Source organism: Myotis yumanensis, unplaced genomic scaffold (assembly GCF_028538775.1).
Source record: "Myotis yumanensis isolate MYYU_CA2020_CCGP unplaced genomic scaffold, mMyoYum1.0.hap1 SCAF_10, whole genome shotgun sequence".
In the NCBI taxonomy this organism is placed as follows: domain Eukaryota; kingdom Metazoa; phylum Chordata; class Mammalia; order Chiroptera; family Vespertilionidae; genus Myotis; species Myotis yumanensis.
In genome coordinates, this window is record NW_027223761.1 from 2,114,970 (window position 1) to 2,129,082 (window position 14,113).

A 14,113-nucleotide genomic window follows, 5' to 3' on the forward strand; every position below is an offset into this window, starting at 1 on the left:
ATGCTGCTCAACCTTGTTCTTACGTCCCCTCATTGTTATGACTGAATGAATGTAAAGTGATTTTATGCGGCCGTTATCCTCCTTGTGGTTTCCTGGTGGAAACAATAGCTGTCTCCCCAGAGCCCTCCCCTATTAGACATGAAACATTCCCACCTACTAGACAGTGATATTCTGATCAGCTATGATAATATAGTTAATGTCTTGGGGGTTTTTTTGGCCACACATTGGTGGTCTTCTACTATCATTATAAGCTTTGGTACATTTTTTTTTAATGCCCATCAATTAAAAGTATTTATTCAAACATGTTTTCTATAATAACTTTATTGTGATTTTCTATATAATTTTATTGATCATTGTTAAATAAAATATTACTTTTCATCATTTGCTCCAGTTCTTATCTTCTTGACCAATTCTTTGTTTTTCCTTCCAAAAATGTCACAGGCAACACCTGAGGCAGTGAAGAATCTTTAAACACCACAGCTAAGAACTTGTTCATTCACTTGCAGTTACCTTGTTACATGCAGTCGTGCTCCTGGGGGTTTAGTCATCCTCTGTCAAGTTTTTGGAAAACATTCATAATAACCTTCATTCATCTTCAACTCATAGGTTCTATCGCATCTGGAAAAGCCCGGCGACGCGCCTGCGAGCGCTGCTCCCCGGCCACCAGCAACCGCATGGCCGATGGTAGCCCGCTCCGCTTTGGTACATTTTTTAGGCAATCCTATATAATAAAAGAGTAATATGCATTTTGTTATCACTCCAACACATAAGATGGCCGCTCCCATGTGGTCAAAGATGGCTGGCAGGGGAGGGTAATTGTGGGGGACCAGGCCTGCAGGGGAGGGAAGTTAGGGGCAACTGGGCAGCCAAGGGAGGGCAGTTAGGAGTAACTGGGCCAGCAGTGGAGGGAAGTTGGGGGCAATCAGGCCATCAGGGGAGGGCAGTTGGGGGCAATCGGGCCAGCAGGGGAGCAGTTAGGCATTGATCAGGCTGGCAGGGGCATGGTTAGGGGCAATCAGGTAGGCAGGCAGGAGAGCGGTTGGGAGCCAGCAGTCTGGGATTGTGAGGGGGATCCCAGATTGGAGAGGGTGCGGGCTGGGCTGAGGGACACCGGGCCTCTAGTATCTATTATAAAGGACTTACCTTGGACAAACCTCTCCGAGAACACTTCCCTAATAATTCCCCCGGTAGAATGATATATGGGTCTAATCTAGATGAGTATTTTAGGTGAATATTGTCTAAATATAGGAATGGATGAAATTAACTGCCCAGAAGAAAAATTGGAACTTCTGGACAATAGCAGATACTTGTTCCCCTCAGATCCTTCCTTGTCAAATATTAGACATTTTCTCTTCCTGATCGATGTTATTGGTTTATTATTACTTTTGTTCCTGGTATGTAAATGTGATACTAGAGGCAGAAAAACAAAACTTAAGACAAAAAAAAAAAGACAAGCAACAAAAATACTTAGATTACGGTAACTCAAAAATTAGAAATGATCCAAGATCCTTTTCAACAAGGACATATAGGGTCTGACTGCCTCCATTTACCTGCCCTTTTTTTAAAAAATAACAATAATCAGACCTTAAACGCCACCGATCCTCAGTGGTCCAGCTGTTCAGCAAGATCCGGTGACACTGAGCCTTCCTAGGAATCAGCCTTCCTGGCACCGTGGGACTCCATTATTCAACCAAACGGTTGGTCATCAATGCATCCTTTGGATTGATTTATGGCCAAAAGGGGGATGTGTGGACGAAAGGGGCCACATGCTGACCTGACAGCTCAGGGGAGGCCTGCGTGGCCGCCATGCAAATTCAGAGACCTAAAGCCACCACAAAGGATGGTCTGAAATTAAACTTTAACTAAAGCAGTGATGGTGGGCAGTCACCTTCTAGGCCAGGATCTTCACTGACAAGGTCAGCGTTTACCGTAACTGAGCCTGTCTGTCTTTGTGCGTCTATGGTAACACAGCCTGGAGATGTCAGGGTAACATGTAACTTCCCTTTTTCTGGAGCCCCTGGGGCACAACCTAATGTGCTGGGCGAGGACAGAGACCACAGATTCCTTCATTATCATGTTACTGTCCCTGCACCCACCTAAGCATGTGTCCATCATTTTACCTTTTATCCAATCCCAGGGTCCCCCCTTTGCTTTCTCCCGCCTCCCTAGTCTATCACCAATGGATTTCATGGAACCCACCCACGTCCCTTTCCTTTGATCGGATGTATAAATACGGGTGGAACCCCCCACTCTCCGGAGCATTATCTCAATCCGTTGAGGTTCTGCTTCCCGGCCTGTGTCGACAGGTTGGCTCCAATAGACTCACAGAAATTCTTACAGGTTTCAGTGGTTTTTAGGTCACCACTCTCTCAAAACCAATGTAAAAAGTCTACTTTTAAACAAAGACCCACGCAAAGCACCGCACCCACTTGCGTAAAAGGCCAAGCCCCAGCCGGCCGGTCGGTAAGGCCGGAAGGAGAGCGGAAAGGCGTGCGAATCGCCAAGGGAAAGCGCTGCTGGCAGGTGAGGGCACCTTATACAGTGGGGCCTTGACTTACGAGTGTCCCCACTAACGAGTTTTTCGAGATACGAGCCGTCTCTCGGCCGATTTTTTGCTTTGAGTTGCGAGGTAAAATTCGGGTTACGAGCCAGCTTCAGATACCCCACCGCTGGCTGGCGCAGCGAACGTCACAGTGAACGCCACCACATCAGCCCAGCATCACGTGTCTCACTCGTTCACTTTAATGATTTGACACACGAGTAATTTGAGCTATGAGCTCCGTCACAGAACGAATTAAACTCGTAAGTCAAGGCCCCACTGTACGGGGGGAAAACCCAGAATATCCAGGAGACAAACAAGCTCACTCAGCAGTCAGGGCCCAGCCCGACCCGGAGCCCCGGCCTGTGGACCCGCGGAGGCGGCTGGGGGTGGGGGGCTGTGGTGGGGGCAGGGGGTAGGGGACTGGGGGTGGGGCGCAGGGGCTCCACCTGGTCTCTCTGCCCCTCGCCCCCACCCTCCTCCACGGCCTTTCATGAGTCAAACACACCCTCAGGGCGGAGAGCATGGCTCCTCCTGAGACCCCGCCTCCCCCCAAGGAGCCCCAGGCGCCAGGAGGGCACCAACCGGCAGGTTCCAGGAATCCGGGCCGGAGACCAGGGAGGCCGGGCGGAGGGCGCTGCAGCCCCGGGAGCGGAGCGGGTGCCGGGAGGAGGACACTTGGCCTGGGGCGGGGCGAGGGGCGGGGCGAGGGGCGGGGCGAGGGGCGGGGAGGCCTGGGGGCGGAGCTTCGTGGGGCTCCGGACCTTCTCACTGGGAGCCCCTCTGGGCCCTGATTTGGACTCCGTTGGGGTCGCCATGGTAACCAATTCTGCTTTGACCCAGGCCTGGAGGTCCCGGTTCCGTTTCTGTTTCCAGACAAAACCAGCCTGTTTGCGTAAACCCACCATGAGACTGAGCCTGGGCTTCGTTGTTGTTGTGGTTTTGTTGTTAATCGTCACCTGAGGGCATTTTTCTATTGATTCTTAGTGGGGGGGGGGGGGAGAGGGAGAGAGGGAGAGAGGGAGAGAGGACCCTCCCACACGTGCCCAGCTGATTAAACCTGCAGCCCAGCCACCTGCCGGGACGGAATCAGCCCGGAGCCCTCGGTGCCGGGGCCGAAGCGCTACCCGCTGGGCCACACCGGCCAGGGCGGACCTGAACTTGCCGGCTCCACAGAACAGCTCTCCCAGCTCCGGGGATGACCCCATAACCAAGGCTCTGAATGGAGCGCTGCCGTCCTGGGCAGGATCTGGGGTCTCCTGGCCGGACATTCCCTGGAGGCCATAGAGCAGCGGTTCTCAACCTGTGGGTCGCGACCCCTTTGGGGATCCAATGACCCTTCACAGGGGTCGCCTAAGACCATCGGAAAACACATATATAATTACATATTGTGTTTGTGATTAATCACCATGCTTTAATGATGTTCAATTTGTAACAATGAAAATACATCCTGCATATCAGATATTTATTTATTTATTTATTTTATTTAGGCAGAGATTGACAGAATTTATTTTTTTTTAACTATGATCAAACCATATGCTATCTACGGAAGACCCACTTTATTTTATTATTATTTTTTAATCTTTATTGTTCAGATTATTACAGTTTTTCCTCTTTTTTCCCCTCATAACTCCCCTCCACCCAGTTCCCACCCCACCCTCTGCCCTTACCCGCCCCCCACTGTCCTCGTCCATAGGTGTACGATTTTTGTCCAGTGTCTTCCTGCACCCCCACTCCTCCCCCCCCCCCCAGAATTGTCAGTCCACTCCCGTTCTATGCCCCTGATTCTATTATATTCACCAGTTTATTCTGTTCATCAGATTTTTTTTCACTTGATTTTTAGATTCACTTGTTGATAGATATGTATTTGTTGTTCATAATTTTTATCTTTACCTTTTTCTTCTTCCTCCTTTTCTTAAAGAATATCCTTCAGCATTTCATATAATCCTGGTTTGATGGTGATGAACTCCTTTAGCTTTTTCTTATCTGTGAAGCTCTTTATCTGACCTTCAATTCTGAATGATAGCTTTGCTGGGTAAAGTAATCTTGGTTGTAGGTCCTTGCTATTCATCACTTTGAATATTTCTTGCCACTCCCTTCTGGCCTGCAACGTTTCTGTTGAGAAATCAGCTGACAGTCGTATGGGTATTCCCTTGTAGGTAATTGAGTCTCTTTCTCTTGCTGCTTTTAAGATTCTCTCTTTGTCTTTTGCTCTTGGCATTTTAATTATGATGTGTCTTGGTGTGGTCTGTTATGCCCAGATTTCAGGATCCCCAAAAAACCACATCAGGGAGCCAGCCATGTCCGATGCAAAAGCATAAGAGTCTTTATTCGAGCTAGCTCGGCTCCCCCACCTTGCCAACACAGCAGCAGGAAGCAGAGAGAGATAACTCTGTGTGGAGACGGGTTATATAGGGGGAGTTGGAGGAAGGGGAGGAGAAAGGACTGTGCTCTGCCGACTGGCCAGGCACAAGTCTGTGTCTTGTTCCTGGGTGTGGCTAGCAGAGGCTTAGACTTCCGGGAAGAAGCTCCTTGCCAAGCATGTGGCCAAGGTAAGATGGAGCACTTACCCTGGGGCAAGGTGGAGGGCGTAGCCCTTACCCTGGGGCAAGGTGGAGGGCCTAGCCCTTACCCTGGGGCAAGGTGGAGGGCCTAGCCCTCGCCCTTTCATGGTCCTCTTTGGATTCCTTTTGTTTGGGGTTCTCTGCGCTTCTTGGACTTGGAAGTCTATTTCTTTCACCAGGTAGGGGAAGTTTTCTGTCATTATTTCTTCAAATAGGTTTTCAATATCTTGCTCTCTCTCTTCTTCTGGCACCCCTATAATTCGGATGTTGGTACGCTTGAAGTTGTCCCAGAGGCTCCTGACACTATCTTCATATTTGGATTCTTTTTTCTTTTTGCTTTTCCGGTTGGGTGTTTTTACTTCTTCATACTTCAAATCTTTGACTTGATTCTTGCGATCCTCTAGTCTGCTGTTGGATCTCTGTATACTATTCTTTATTTCAGTCAGTGTGTGCTTAATTTCTAGTTGGTCGTTTTTCATATCCTCGAGGGTCTCACTAGACTTATTGAGGGTCTTACTAAATTTATCGGCTGTTTCTAGAAAATTCTTGAAAAACCTTAGAACTGTGGTTTTGAGCTCTATATCCAGTAGTTTGCTTTCCTCCATTTCTGTCATTTGTGTCCTGTTTCTTTGTCTCCGCATTTTTTTATGCTTCGCTGTGTCGATAGAGTGGCTTTCTGTGCTAGGTGTCCTATAGGGCCCAGTGGCTCAGCCTCCCCAGTTACCTGAGGTGGACACTCTTGGTGCACCCCTTTGTTGGCTGTGTGCACACGTGAGAAGAATTTAGTCACAACATCAACATCAGCACAGACAGAACCTGGGGTGGCCAAGCCTAAACGCTGGACAGTGGCCACCCACCTGGCCAGCAGCTCTAAGGAGCAGGCAGGAGCACCCGGAGGAGGTGGGGTGGGCCTGACCCGGCAGAAGCAGAAGCAGGCTGAGCCCCTCAGCGGGTTGGGGCCCTGGCGACCCCCCTGCAGAGAGAGCAGGCTGGGTCGGGGGCGGCTGACAGATTGGGGGCAGGGGGGCGACGGTGATGTGACCACGTTGTTGAGAGCGTGTGACTCTGCTTGATTTCAGGAGAGAAAGCAGCACCTGGAACCCCAGACAGCAACGTCGCAGACGGAAGTGCTGCCGGGGTTCTTGTTCCAGCATCGGGAAGGGTTCAGCAATCTGGAGAAGGCTGTGCGTACATTAGATAGGAGTCCAGAGACAAAGCATCATTTTGAACGGCATTTGGGGGTCAGAGGAGCCTAGTTTAAAGGGAACTAAGATCTCAGACCTCCTGGTCTCAGGACCCCATGCTTTTTATTAACACAATTTGTCCTGAGGCGAGGCAGAGATATAGAGTTCACGTAACACTGGCTAGTGAAATAGAAAGGCCAAATTTAGACTTGTTTTTTAAAATCAATACATTAATCAAAAAAGCAGCAATTCTAACACCAAAAGAGCTCAATAAAAACAGAGACTTTCATTCCATACCCCGAACACCTACAGCAGCACCAGGCACAGAGCAGCCCGTCGGCCAATTTCACTTGAATGAATGAATGAGTGAATGAATGAATGAATGAATGCTTACTTTGTTTAAGATGCTACAAGGGATGCAAGCCACGTAAGATGCAGTTCCTACTGCAACATCTAGAACCTTACACTCCAAAAGGATAAAAAAAAACAAAAAACAAAAAAACGCAAACACAGCTAAACTGGCACCAGAGGGAAAAGGTCAAGGAAGGGAGCAGCCATCCAGGTGCGGGAGCGACGGAGAAGGTCTATGTAGGAAGTGACCTGAGCTGGGTTCCCAAAGACAGGAACGCCTGGCAGCTGGTGACGGCTGCACGGTGGGCGACGGGGGGCCGGGGTCCTGGCCTCCGGACTGCGACTTCACAGACCCTTTGTTCCAGTGGAACCCCCGGCTCTTCCGACTCCCTCGGACACCATTGCACGCAGCTCGCTCCTCCATCATCAAAGAATTCGTATTTTCTCTTGAGCAGGAAAGGAAATAGTTGACACACGCGGCTGAAATATAAAAATAGAGAGAAATTTAAGGAAGTAAAGATACAGTCCTGCTCAGCGGAGTTCACATTTGGGACGCCTTCCTTTTTTTCTGTTTTTTTGTGGACATGAGTTTATACATGTTGATGTATATACTCACCTGTTGGTTGTTGACATATATTATATGTTGTGTATAGATTTGTGTTCTCCCTGTTTTCATGAAAGTTTGTATGTTTTTTGGAAATTCTCACATGAGGATTTTTTTTCCCCATTGATCTTTTTTAGAGAGTGGAAGAAGGGGAGGGGAAGAGGGGAAGAGAGAGAGAGATGTCAGCGTGAGAGAGACATATCAGTGGCTGCCTCCAGTCCCCATCCCAACCCGGGATCGAACCTCAGCCCTTCGGTATGTGGGCCGACGCTCTAACCACTGACCAAACCGGCCCGCACCAAAAAAGTTTTAAAGAAATTATAGCGTATATACCATTCCCCAAGTCATGAGAAGTTTTTCATAAGCAGCATCGTAATGCTGCTTTACTCGCACACGAACGACACTGTGAAGAATATGATTTTGTAAATGACTTTTGTTCACTTTGTTTTCTGAGAAGAGATTCCTAAATGTGGAAATAACGCCTCCACGGCCTAGGAAGCTGGTGCTAGCAGGCTGCGCTCCGGCCAGCAGGGGGTGCCGTTGTCCTGGCTGCTCGGAAAGGCTCCGTCTGTTCTCCGGGACCAGAAGCTCCTGCAGCCTTGCCTGAGCTTAACCTGGCCTTTTGGCTGGCTGTTTGGAAGCATAAAAGCATTTAATTTCTGGACTCTGGGACCTAACATTTCACCTCCACATGGCACAGAATATAATGCACAGAAATCCATTGAGAAGTGATGGGAGATTCATGTGCAAGGGTGTCCGTTGTAGCCTTGTTGAGGATGGCAGAAGTTCCGGAACTGCCAGCAGGGGGCTATTACAGGCCAGCACGGCCACGGGGAAGAAGATGCGGAAGTCTGGAAGGACTGGGATTAGATGTTAATGAAATCCACCGTCGCTGCGCACCTGCCCGGGCTGGAGTGTTCTCCCCGGGCCAGGTTCACGCCCTGCCCTCGGCAGACGCACGGTGCCCTGTCGCAGCCTCACCGCCCACCCGCCCACCGCGCTCCCTGCTCAGCCCTCCACCTGCCCAGCCCCTCCAACCGCTGCGCTTGTTACTGTCTCCGTGGTTTTTGCCTTTTCCAGAAAGTCGCGTAGTTGGGATCGTACCGTGCGAAGCCTCTAAGTGGTATTTACTGTTCCTCTGGGTCTTTTTGTAGCTGGATCGCTCAGATGTTTTTATCACCAAATAAGGCTCCATAAATGATTTATAAATAACGTTCCAGCGCACCAGTTTGCTGACCCTCTCCCCTATTGGAGGCCCAGAAATCGTGTTGTTTTCTCAAAGCTCCGAGGCTCCTCTGCGTGCACCCTGCCGGCGAGAGACTCGCACACAGGGCCAGAGAGACACCCGGCCTGCACCGAACATGGAACATAAACCCCAGGGAATTAGGCATTTAAACGTACAGCAAGCCTTTAACATGCTCTTAAAAACATAGAAGGGTACGTGAGTAGAAGACCTTTGAATACGGGAGGGTTTCATTCGCTTCAAAACACATAAAATAAAAGGTTGATGGAGTTGGCTTTGGAATGTAAAAATCCCGTGTTTCCAAAGACATCATCAACGAAGCAGAAGAGAGAAGCCGCAGACGGAAGTATGTGTCTCGCGCACCGTGTAACCAAAGTCAGTGTTTAGAATAAAAGGAATTCAAGTGTGTTCGTAAGAAAAAGGTGGGCTATCTACTGACCTTCCCCAGGGGCCCAACGTGACGGTGGGGACAGACGAGGGGGGTGAGGGGGAAGACTGCCCACCATTGCTGGCCCTGAAGGTGGAGGAGGGGCCGCGGGCCAAGGAAGAGGGCCCCCTGTCCATCAGGGCCATGGGAAGGATGCAGAGAGAAAGGCTCTTTTTGCTGCTCCTGATAGCGAACAAGTGTTTTCTGCAGCCGCTCCCCTGACTTCCTCTTCCTACTAAGAATCTCTTGGGGCGGAGCAGCTCGCCTCTGCCAGCTTCAGGCTGCTGTTCCCAGGAGCCCGTCCTTTTCCGTCGCACGGCTCCAAAGACGCCCCCTAAACACACATCCTCCTGCGTCGGCGGCACCCGCGCCCGCCTTTCTCCGGCACAGCTTCTCGCGTCTCCGCGGCGTTGGCGTTGGCACGTGCGTCAGACTCGAGCCCGTGGCGATCAGGTCGGTGATCTGCTGGAGCCAGACGTGTGTCAGCCTTCCCCGGGGAGGGGGACGGGCACGGTGCTCATTCCACTGCCGCCCGGGAACGGGGTGGAACAACGGGCCAACACGCCCTCCCTGGGCCCCCGGGTCTGTTTGGAGACTCGAGCAAAGGGGTCCTGGTGTTCAGATCTCCCTGGAAGGGAAGGCACGGGCCCAGGGCTGGCGCCCTTCTGTGTATTTCCTTCTCACGGACCTGCCCTCCCGCCTGGCTGGCTCGCAGGGAAGCGGCGCTAGGACAAGAGCCAGGTGCCCCCCAGCCCTGGCTGAGGCAGGCTCGGCCGAGTGCCCCTCTGTGTCCCACATCCTAGAGCTCCTTCCGTGAAAAGCCATGTGCACTGTTGTGAGCCGGAGGAAACCTTGCCGCCATCTGCATCCAGCGCCGAGGGGGAACGGCTGTGAGGCTGCAGGCGGTTGGTCGGAGCGGACGGAGGCTCGGAGTCCTGGGGGGCAGGGCCAGGGGGTGAAGGGCCTGCAGAGGAGACATCCTGGCGAGAGGTGCTGGGCGTCTGGGTTAGAAGTGGCGGAGCAGAGGGACCAATCTGAGAAGAGTTATTTCTCTTTTGTTCAATTTCACTTTCTGGTTTAGAAACATCCCGACTCACAGCCAAGCCGAGGGGCTGGTGCAACGCTCAGCCGGCGCCCGTAGCCCCCAGGCGCCCACATTTCTCACCGGCGGCTGCGGGAGCTGAGGCGGAGGGAGACTGGTGATCGATCAGATCGCGGGGAGTAGGTGGTGACGAGGGGAGGAGAGCAAACGAGAAGGAAGGTGCCGGAATGCCTGGGCCTCCAGCCGGGCCAGGGGAGAGAACGCGCGGGAGGGAGACGAGGGGCAGGTGAGCAGCGGCTCTCGGGGCGACGGGTTGTGCTGATACCACACTGGCCCCTGCCACGTGGATGAGAAAGAACACGGGCTCCCCACCTCCCGTGGGAGCGGCCAGGCTGAGGCTGAGCCAGAGGGAGCTGGGGGCACCTGGTGATGTGCAGGTCTGGCCCCATGGGGGTTTCTGTAGATGAAAAATATCCTCCTAGCCTTGTCCCCACAATAAGAGTTTGAGCGTCTGAACAGAGGGAGGCAAGAGAGTGTTCCAGAAAGAAACCCGGTGATGTTACAGGCTCGGGTCCGCCGTGCAGGCTGCTGCCCAGGGTCTCTGCTGGGGGCACAGGAGCCAGCTCTGCCTCAGCCGCCCACTCCTTTCTCTGCTGGGGGCACCCGGGAGGGGAGCGGCAGGTGCGGGGACCAGGCAGGCAGGGCGGCCCCTGCCCCCGCCCCTCCCACATGCCGGCAGGAGCTGCGTCTCCCTGTGTGTCCGGGTGACACTGTTCTCCTTGGATGAGCAGAGGCCCTGCTTCTCCTCTGTGCGCTGTCACCGCTGCGGCCACAGCCTTATCACCCGGCTGGCTTATCCTCACGGTTCCTTATCATGATTTACCGCAATTATGGGCAACACCTACTGCTCTTTGCCTCGGTTTATAACCCTTCGGGGTGTAAATAGCGCTGAGATAGGGACTGAGTCACTCCCCGCACAGTCATTGCCCAAGAAGCCCTTGGTCATTCCGGCCCAGCCCTGCTACACGGTTATGTTCTTTCCCAGCCTTCCAGCCAGAAAGCAGAACAAGCAACTCACTTACCCTCCCCCAGCCCCTCCCAGCACCTCCCCCAACCCCTCCCCCAGCCCGGCCTGCACAGGAGCCTCCCTGCGCCCAGGCGGGTCCCTCCTTCGCCTGAAGGCAGAGCAGGTGCTGCTCGGGGCCCCTGTGGCACCAGGTCCGCACCCAACGGTGCTGTCCCGGGTGCTCAGGGCTGTCCTCCCGCCCGCCTGGGGGGTGCAGAGCTCCTGGGGGACTCGCCTCCTCTCCTCCCCTACGGAGGCAGGTGTGCAGAGCTGGCCACGCCGGGTTCATTCACAGGGGCCCCGTCGGATTTAGGGTGTCGGCCGCCTCCTGCCTGCCGGAAGCCGGTCCATCCTTGCTGCTTGACACAGTCGCTGCAGGAAAGAAACATCTACACAGCATATGTTTCAATGGACCTGGCATATATAGCATATTGTTCTTAATATGTTTGCTCCCTTTAGCGCCATGTGTTTTAACCAAGGTCACCTCTCCGAGAAAGGTTGTTTCCCCAGGTGGGGATCTTTCCCTGAGGTTAGGGAGGGGATACAACCCCTTAATTAAGTGCCAGGCGGGTAGTTAAGCTACATGGTCTTTACTCCCTGGAATGGAGATGAGAAACACCTTAACCTTTGTAATAGAAATTGACAGGATTAAAATCGGCTGGTATAAATACGGATGTAACAAGACAATAAACATCAGATCCTCATCAGATCCTAACCAGAACTCCGACCAGAACTTTGGCTGGAGATCCTGGCTATAGGTCCTGACTAGGCTGCTGATCAACTGAAGGCTGTCTTCGTGTCATTCCTTCTTCACCGACTCCGTCCACACCTTTGGGGACCCCTGGACCTGCTGGGATTGGACCCCAGCACCTGCCCAAAATACAAAGAGGGGAGCCTGAGGCAGCAGAGTCCCCGGCACAGCACAGGGCGTTCTGAACTGAGATCCGCATCCTTAATGAGACGTGTAAAGGGAAGAACTTCAGTCTCATTTGAGTGCAAGCCCGGCGCGGCCCTGCCCGGAGGGGAGGGCGGTGGCCGGGCTGGGGGGGGCGGTGCGGGGGGCAGGGAGGGCCAGGGCTTCCTCGCCCCCCGTCTTGTGCTCATCCTATCGGGCTTGGGAATGGAATGGGAGCGCCCGCCTTTGCCCGCCTTTGCTCTTTATAACGGCCCCTCGGGCGCCGTGGCTGCTTCTCTGTCCAACACGGGCCGTGCCTCTCTTTATTTACTTTCCCAGTCCTCTCTCTCAAGGGCCAGCACCGCAGTACTGCCTCTCCGGGGACACAGTTCTCAGCTGGAGGGACCGGCTCTTGGTTCTCCCAAGGCCCCGAGGCCCGGCCCCCCTGCCCGGCGCCTCTGCAGCTGGGCTCAGCGCTTCCCACCGTCCCTGGGCGGGCGGACCAGACGGTTTCGCTTTGTTGCCAACATGTCACAGTCCGTGTTCTGTACAATGTGTTAGAAATCGCTGCGGAACGGTGCCAGGACCCGCCACTCCCAAATGTGCCCTCGGCGTCAGGTTCCTTTGAGCTTAAGACGCTTAAAAAACAAGCCGTAACCGGTTTGGCTCAGTGGATAGAGCGTCAGCCTGCGTGCGGACTGAAAGGTCCCAGGTTCGATTCCAGTCAAGGGCATGTACCCTGGTTGCGGGCACATCCCCAGTAGGGAGTGTGCAGGAGGCAGCTGATCGATGTTTCTAACTCTCTATCCCTCTCCCTTCCTCTCTGTAAAAAAATCAATAAAATATATTTTTTAAAAAAAAACAACAGCCCTTGTGAGGGGTGCTCTGGCCGCCCCTCTCTCTTCCTGAAAGCAGGAGCTCAACCCCCTGATGGAAGATGTCCTCCCGGCGACACCAGCGCTACTGGGCAGGGGCCCCGGAGCCGTCTGCCTCGGGCCGGCCTGTGCGGAGGCTCTGGACTTAGCACAGGAAGGATTTCACAGAGCGAGTCCCGCTGAGTTTGAGAGCCCCGGCTCCCACCACTCCCCTGAGCTGAAGGCAACTTTAGCTGCGATCCCTCCGCCCCCCCTTAACTCCCAAGAAGAGCTGGAATTGGAGTCCGTGCCCAGCACAAGAGCTGGCCTCCTTGGACCCAGTTAGCAAACATCTGTCTTATCACCCCGCACGGGCCCTGTGCAGCCCCAGACCACCTAGCACGTCCCTCGCTCAGTGCGTCTTCATAAAGCCCTGCTTCCTCTCTGTCTCCCCCTCTCATGCGGGGTCTCTCCCCTGTGCGCGGGGTTCCCGGGCACACGCAGGTACTAAATCTGGTTATTTCATGGTGCTGACCTGCCTCCCGTCTACTTCATTGTTAAACCAGCTGACAGGTCCCTGAGGGTGGAGGGATTTCTCCCGCCACCGCAGAGGCGGCCGGCGAGGAGTCCGACATTCTGTTTGGGGCTCAGAAAGGTCTGGAATGTAGACCAGGAGCTCAGAAAGGTCTGGAACGTAGACCGGGGCGTGGCCCTTTGGCATTTAGGCAGCAACGGGCACCCCAAACGCGCGTTGTCTGTGGACAGTGTCCCCAGATGGTGCAAGAACATCTCGAACGTGAGTTGGGCTCAGAAAGACCATCAAGGACAGGGATTAGGGGAACCCGCAGAGGGGGGAGGAGAGGGCAGGCAGGAGGGAGTTTCAACCCCACAGTGTCGGTGCCTGCCGATGCGCCGGCCTTTGCTCACGGGGATCGCCCTGGAGAAAGGCGTTTTGGCTGCTCAGTAGGGGCCACACCCGCCTGCCACGGGCTGAGCCAATAGGAGACGAAGTGGGGCCCTGTGGTCCGCCGTGCGGCTGTGGTTCCACCGGAGAGGGGCCCTTGCGGCGTGGGGAGCAGCGCGTTCAGCGCAGGGCGACATGTGACTCTTGACCCTTCCTCCCGGCTCGTTTTAGGAAGCGTGATTTCCTAAGGTTCCGAGGATGCTGGCCCAGAGGGTGTCGCGTGGCCGGTACGGGGGAGGGTTTGGGCTGCTGCCCCACACGAAGGTGACCTCACGGTCAATGCTTAGGAGGAGCTTGTGTCTGTAGGAGCCTGGGCCGGGCGCCAGGAAGGCGACCCACTCAGCTGCTGTTGGCGGTGATGGCACTGAGGGCGGTGGTGG